The sequence below is a fragment of the Triticum aestivum genome, chromosome 6A (assembly GCF_018294505.1).
Source record: "Triticum aestivum cultivar Chinese Spring chromosome 6A, IWGSC CS RefSeq v2.1, whole genome shotgun sequence".
Classification (NCBI taxonomy): domain Eukaryota; kingdom Viridiplantae; phylum Streptophyta; class Magnoliopsida; order Poales; family Poaceae; genus Triticum; species Triticum aestivum.
In genome coordinates, this window is record NC_057809.1 from 520,646,545 (window position 1) to 520,654,512 (window position 7,968).

The 7,968-nt window shown below is 40.8% G+C and overlaps 1 long non-coding RNA gene across 4 annotated transcripts; it reads right to left on the reverse strand.

Annotated features, from left to right (window-relative positions):
* Window positions 1-1,522: 1,522 nt before the first annotated feature.
* Window positions 1,523-7,064, reverse strand: LOC123128240 (uncharacterized). 4 transcript variants are annotated; one of them, XR_006462993.1, is made up of 4 exons: window positions 3,902-7,054; window positions 3,364-3,731; window positions 2,023-2,895; window positions 1,523-1,921 (listed from the first exon to the last, which is right to left on the reverse strand). It is a non-coding gene; the product is annotated as an uncharacterized lncRNA (long non-coding RNA). The 4 variants fall into 4 exon arrangements; XR_006462995.1 differs by lacking the exon at window positions 1,523-1,921 and having other exon boundaries at window positions 2,105-2,895; window positions 3,902-5,379; window positions 5,760-7,064; XR_006462994.1 differs by lacking the exon at window positions 1,523-1,921 and having other exon boundaries at window positions 2,105-2,895; window positions 3,902-4,149; window positions 5,760-7,054.
* Window positions 7,065-7,968: the final 904 nt, after the last annotated feature.

Below are 7,968 nucleotides of genomic sequence, written 5' to 3' on the forward strand. Positions count from 1 at the left end.
TATAGAAGTATTCGAAACCTACATATTACTAGTAGAACGCCCGTGCGTTGCTACGGGCTACGATCCATACAAATAAATCACACAAATGGTCATATCCAAGGTTAAATCTGATTTCTCCCTCATACGTCCGAACATGTTAGGACATAAAGCGAGCTCCCCAAAATTTAACCGTATGGATACTCCGGACGCCCCCAAATCCAACCCATATGTTATCCCAACATACGGTCCCAACACGAAAACCCCACCCCACGATGCACACTTCCCTTTCCTGCCTTACCGCTCAATTTCCCATCTTAGCAGGACATTTCTCGCTGGGGCCTTCTCCTTTAAACCGGATAATGCTCACCTCATCTTTACCATGGCGTCCTCTCTCTTTCACACGATACTTATGGACCGCTTGCTCATGCAGTTTGCTGCAAAGAATCTCACATGAAATGTTATACATATGTCACATTGGTTCACTATCCTATCTATGATGCCGTGAAAGTAGTTTAGAAACTCTCCTAGCACTCCAAATACCGGCAACAAAATCTCCAAATATATAGCATCCGCAGCCACCATGAAATAGGACACTAAACAACATTTGCAGCAAGCAATCAATTTATGCACCAAGCACACTGAGCAGAAGCAACAAGCTATCAAGATTTCTTCTACTCACAGAACTGACAAATGTGACTAACTCTGTAAGAAGCTTTGCCTTCAGAACCTAAAAATGGTATAGTCCCATCACTACTTCAGCTGCTCTCTGATCTCAATAGAAAACATGGAGATTATCTAAAAAACAGAGTACACTTTGGCCGCACTTAAATAAGCTTGCTAAAAAGAAACTTAGGTGACGTAAGAAAATATAAGTAACTTCCACTTGACAGTCGCATCATTTGACATATAGATTTTCAGTTAGCATGGCAACTGAAGTGAGTCTATTGATTAAATTACATAGTTCATTGTTAAGTGGTAAACATAGATTTAGAAGAGTTGAAAATGCTCATCTGTCAAATATGCTACTGTATACTTATCTGAGCTGCCAATGATCATCATCATCTGTCAAATATACTACTGTATACTTATGTGAGCTGCCAATGCTCATCTCAAGAAAGGATTGTATACCCAAAAGACCAAACCTTATACGGGAGTTATTCTATGAAACAATTTCAAAACGGATCACCCTGTATCCACTGCTAGTAGTGTCTATAAAAGAGCTCTTTTTCCCTACATCGGCGAGTTAATACTTTGATCTCTACCAACTGGAAGCACAAATAACTATATTTAAAAACAGGGACATCTGCTATCTTCATGAGTAAATAAACAGCAAAAAAGCAGAGGACCAAACCCAAATATTTTCATGAATGTTATAGATCATTTTTGTTAATGTGTAAGTACATCAAACATGTTCCAACAAGCAGGAAAATTGTAGAAACATACAAATGATGGGCAGTTCCTAATTCCTACTCCCTCCATTCCGAATTACTTGTCTTAGATTTGTCTAGATACTGAGTTTAGATGCATCCGTATCTAGACAAATCTAAGACAAGTAATTCGGAACGGAGGGAGTAGCTATCATGGAATCACTGCATGATGCATTGCACTGAGCACCTTCTGTGTGATATGGAGATGGGCAGAGGCAAAGATCAAGGAATTAAAATTCGAAAAGAATAAACAAGCTATCAGTAAGCCAATAGAAATCGACAAAAAAAGTTTACTTCAGTAAGCCGATGGGGATCGACGCATTTGAAGACATAACTACCACAACAAAGATTTCATCGTTGTAATAATAACCTTAGTGCTGAATTATACTCCTTAAAATATGTCTCGGGCATTTTCTTCAAGTACCTTGTAGGCAACAACAATGACAATGATTCTAGGGAATGAAATTCTCTCGCAAACAACCTGACTTGTATATACTGATCGTAAATTCACCTAGCTGTATGAAAATCAAAACCAATCGTTTTCATACAAAACCAATCGTTACATAGGTTATCCAAAGAATTGATAAACAGACTTTAAGAGCAAAAGTGTTTTAACCTGAACTTTCAAGAAATCATCAAAGCAGAAGTGGCTTCCCTCCCATCAATAAACTTCCAGGTGAACAGGAGAAGCATGACCATGGAGAATCATAACTGAATACCTGAATAGAGTCATAATTGTCCTGGCAATAGCACATCTCTTTGTCCCTCCTATATTCTTCAATCACATCAGAATACTAAAATTGACCATACATCGTTTTCAAGAGAACAAAAATGATCGATCAAACAATTGGTCTAATTCAAAAGTTCGTGTCCTTCATTCTCATAATCATCAGTCTTCTTAACCAACTTCTTCTTGCAATACAACATCTTTCTCCCAGCCCTCACCCCCATCCATCTTCATTCATAACACCATTTTTAACCCTATTTTCAAAATCAATCAGGTGAATATTTGAGAGCAGTAATTTGATCTCCCTCCTTATTGATTAGTAGACAGAATATAACATTCAATCTTTCCATGTGCAGTTGCTGGCAACCTCTGTCATTTAGTGAAGAGGTGGTAGCTGTGGTGTCAGCAAAAAAATAAAAATAAAAATGCATTGATGTATTGCAAGTTTCTGGAGACCAATATAATAGCTTTGAAGATTTCCTACACCAATCCCGGCCTCATGGCATTCCAGACGGCCTATGTAGATGAAGCAAGTGCAACCATATCTTGTAAAAGAAAGATATATCAGCTTTGCAAAGGTACTCCTGAAAATATCTCAATTAAAAATACACATCTCTCTATGGTTCCACCTTCATCATAATGTTACCGTCCTCAAGAATTTAAAGAGAAAGAAAGGTTTCCACTTATACTCCTCTTTTTATGTGTTGTGTTGTTCTGGTAGTCCACTGCAAATGGAATATATTCTGTGCTTCGACATATTTCCTGGTAATATGGAAGAAAGAAATATATTACAAATATCATCCATATGTCAGTCAAAGGCTGAACAATTACTATTATGAAATACAACAATATTAGACGTGATGGAAGATGGTTTCAAAGTCCCAAAAATAAGACCGCAATAAGGACCTAGAGTGTATCGCCTGATGGATGTGAAGGGCAGCATGACTCGACGATCATCGTCCAGTTAAGAATGGTAGGATCGTCTTTGTAGGCCTCATTTGTGATTGTGTTTACTCTTGAAAAAACAAGCTAAGAAAAGGAAACATATGCACAATATTGAAAGTCTGGTATAACAGGAAAACACGACTACATAATTCAGAGCTGGTAAACTACAGTAACTGTTTGCTGGTAGCATTTCATATAGCTATGCATATGATGATATCCATTAGTCACCAAGCATGACGGATAACAGGAATCCATTTCCGATGGCCATTTAAGCTAGAAATTTACCTGAACAAAAGCTTTGTCGTAGCTTCCGAAAAAAAGCTTTGTAGTAGCTTCCTAAAAAAAGCTTTTGTAGTAGCTCTGAAGTGTTGCATCAGATATGAAGTCATCATGAGAAGCAAGATCTACACCAGCCTCCTTGCCCCATCTTACATATTGTCCCTTCCCTCCATAATCTTCCCAGTTATTGCATAGTGACAGTATTAACCATGTAATCTAGTGCATGGCAAAATGAGATGAAAAAAATCGGACACCATAACCTGAAGAAACTACTGTTGTGCAGAGATCGGCCTTTTATACGGAGACATGCCCCAGACATGCAAATTTCTTCATGAAATACATGATGAGCATCCAGTTTCATTTGTTTCCATTTCCTGTTACATTTTTGGCTAGTGGATCAGTCTGGCATGTGAATGAGATGGCAATTTCATAAAATAAACATGGTATCAAATGTAAGATCCAGAATTTTATGATGATCTAACAAGAAAAGCGCTACTTATGAATGCATTTCGTGAAGCAGGTAACCATTTCACAGAATGCTCACCTGGAACACATCCTCGTCATAGAATGGCACGGTCTACAGCACGTGAAAGAACCGCCCACAGGCGGCCGGCGGCTGTCTCGTCACACCTGGTCACTGTCTGCACCGCACTCGTGTCCCCCGCTCGCAGGAGCGCCGTTAACTGCGGCCATCTTCCACCACGCAGGAGGAGAGGAAGGCATGGGCCTCTCCCGCTGGAGGAGAGGAAGGCAGACGACGCAGAAGATGGTGTCGTCCTGGCACCCGTATCCCTGGACAGAGAAGAGAGCGACATGAGAAATTGAGAACAAACACGAATAACCCAATAACCAACTGTCTGTTTTTTATCCAACAAAAAAATGACCTTAAATTAGCCTTATTTCATAAAACACATTCAGAAAGGCTCACCATGTATCCACTGCTGGCAGTGTCTATAAAAGAGCTCTTTTTCCTTGCATCAGTGAGTTAATTTTTTGATCTCTACCAACTGGAAGCGCATGTAACTATATTTTTTTGGTACAAACACATGTAACTATATTTAAAAACATGAACATCTGCTATCTTCATCAATAAATAAACAGTAAAAAAGCAGAGGACCAAACCCAAATAATTCGGCATGAATGTTACTGATCAGTTTTGTTAATGTGTAAGTACATCAAACATGTTAATATGTAAGTACATCAAACATGTTCGAACAAGCAGGAGGTGATGCTTTATGACATGTGTGCTTGGAACACAACAATCGGATGAATTGGAAGAAAAAAGATGAAGTGAGTTTAGAGATCAATATGGCGATAGAAAAGTAGATGGCTAAGAAGAATAGAGGAAATGAGAGGAGTAATTAGAAAGGGAGAAAAAGGTCAGAAAAAAGATCGCCTGGTCATTCATGTTAGTTTCCTCTCCAAACTTAATGCATTCGCCAAACCTTAAACAAGAGAAGGACGGGGCGCGTGCCTGCAACCCATCATCTCCTCGGCTCATGATTAAAAGAAATATTCCAGATATTAAAGTACCAAAAAATATGAGCAGTGTCGCGATCAATCCAGTAAATACTATAGGGCTTCACTAATTTCAGAATATTGGCCTGAGATAACATATTTTGACTTTCCTTTTCCCATATTAACATATCGTTGCTGACAGATAATATACTTTTCATCAAAGATAATGCAAGAGGAATTTAATAAACAACATAATCACGATCTTTAATTTTTTGTTAATTATTTGAAGTAAAAACAGGATGCTATTCACCTGAATATGTAAAAATATCAGAGTAAATATATCTATTTTTTGCCCAATTAATTTGAATATCGACATACAAAACCAGCATGTTTATGGGACCTTGTAATGGGAGTGGTTTGCCAAGGCTCGAATTCATAAAGAATGAATCTTTGAGATATTGGTTTCAGGATGATACTGAATAGTATTGTATTTGGGTACAAACTGTTTGCTTGAAGGAAAAATTGAACACCATTAATTGACCCTCTTATCATTTCACTAATTACCTACATATTCAAAAGAAGAAAACTTCAATACACACACATAGGCAGTATAGCAAGTCACACACCACTGATATGAAATGCCGCTGAAGAGTAATTCATGTAGCTTAGAGAATCATGCTATTTTTTTCCTGATTAAAGAGACCAACTGTGTTCACCAATTTAGCAAACATACACCTAAAAAATTGACTTGCTAATTCCGGAAATGTTGATGCAACAACAATGCATCAAGTTGTGGAGTATAAATTATTTTTTTGTCTTTACAAAAAATGGTATGACAAGCTCACGCAATCTAGAATGAGTGTTTTTAGCATGGAGGATTATATTGATACAATAGTCGCTAGTGTACCTTTAGAAATGAAAAATCCCGACAAAGATTGACTAACCTCTGGATTGTTGCTTCTTGTAAGAATGCATCAGGAACCTTCAAAATGTCCTGGATAAGGAAAACATGAACCCTCCAGCGTTTCTCGGTAAAATGAAATGAAAAGGTCTTCTGTAGATGCTACAACAAAATGCTATCAAATGATCTCCACTCAGAACTACTTGAAGTATTTTCATCTCCTTTTTTTTGAAGATTCTTATGAATGTTGAGATCAATCTGCATACTAAAGGGCCAAATAATAACAAAAGCTAGTAAAACAATCTCATAAATATTTGTGAACTTGAGATACCCTGCACGTAGCTAGCAACGTGTATATGCATACCGAAGTAATCTTATTGCTTCCTAGGGATGGACCAAGTAACAAAAGCTAGCAACGTATGTGAGTCACTGGCGCGTGGATGAACAGAAGCAACAACTTGTACACCCGTCTGTGCAGCCTGTGCAAAGGAACGTCAGCTTCGACGGCTTGTACGTCCGGGCTGCTGACAACAGAGGACCGATGATAGCTGCGTCCCCAGCAACAGGAGGAAGGGTGTGGTGCTGGTATGTATGTCCAGGGCCATCCGGATGAATGGCGGCGGCAAACTGAGACATGATGTTGCTGGAAGAGGGAAAGCCCGCAGTAGATGGACGTGCATAGATAGGAGGCCGTTCTCTCCAATTCACCACTACCACAAGCACGACGCCACGGCCATGAGCGGCACCGCGCCTACCTCTCCTCCTGGCTACAACATACAAGGATAGCAACACGGCGATCTGTCAGTATGGAGGAAACGGCCAGCGGTGGTGCTGGTGCTTGTACGTCCAGCACGCGGCAGCGAACGTCTCGGAGCCCTCGCCCCAGAGTGTCCCCGACGACCGCAGCACCGTCCCCTGGTGCTCCTCCTCCATCTTCCTATCCTTTCCCAGAGACATGGAACGGGCCAGGCCCTGCAGCATCGACGAGATCTGCCGCATTCTCGCAAGCCAACATCAGGAGCCCGCTCGATCGGCTGATTCTACAGAGAAGCTTCTTCCTCCCCTCTTCCATGGCTGGCAGAAGGGACGCGATGAGAGGAACGGGAGGCAACGCCTCATCCAGATCCAGATCGGGCAGGGGTGAGTGTAGGGGAGGGGGAGAGGCAGGCGGAGGGAGGGGCAACAGCGGAGCAGGGCGGCGGGGGGCTCCGGCGGGCGGCGAACCCTAGAGCAGGGACGAGGCAGGCGGAGGGAGGGGCAACAGCGGAGCAGGGCGGCGGGGTACGGCGGCGGGCGGCGAACCATAGGAGAGGCGAGACCGAGGGAGAGGGAGGAGTTGGATCGAGCGGCGAAAAATCTACCAAGGTTAACCTACGAAAAAAAACCGGACGAAAATGGTGGGACGAAAATTGACCGGCGGAGACTACCCATGGGGATGCCTAAGCTTGGGGATGCCCATGGCACACCAACTTAAAATTCAAGGACAACCAAAAGCCTAAGCTCGGGGATGCCCCGGAAGGCATTCCCTCTTTCGTCTTATTCTATCGGTAACTTTACTTGAGACTATATTTTTATTCACCACATGATATGTGTTTTGCTTGGAGTGTCTTGTATGATTTGAGTCTTTGCTTTTTAGTTTGCCACAATCATCCTTGCTATACACACCTTTTGGGAGAGACACGCATGAATGGAAATTTATTAGAAGACTCTATGTGCTTCACTTATATCTTTTGAGCTAGATAATTTTGCTCTAGTGCTTCACTTATATCTTTTAGAGCACGGTGGTGGTTTTATTTTATAGAAATTATTGATCTCTCATGCTTCATTTATATTATTTTGAGAGTCATTTAGAACAGCATGGTAATTTTCTTTGGTTATGAAACTAGTCCTAATATGATAGGCATTCAAGATGGGTATAATAAAAACTATCATAGAAAGTGCGTTGAATACTATGAGAAGTTTGATACTTGATAATTGTTTTGAGATATAAAGGTGGTGATATTAGAGTGTGATAGTTGAGTAATTGTGAATTTGAGAAATACTTGTGTTGAAGTTTGCAAGTCCCGTAGCATGCACGTATGGTAACCGTTGTGTAACAAATTTGAAACATGAGGTGTTCTTAGATTGTCTTCCTTATGAGTGGCGGTCGGGGACGAGCGACGGTCTTTTCCTACCAATCTATTCCCCTAGGAGCATGCGCGTAGTGCTTGGTTTTTGATGACTTGTAGATTTTTGCAATAGGTATGTGAGTT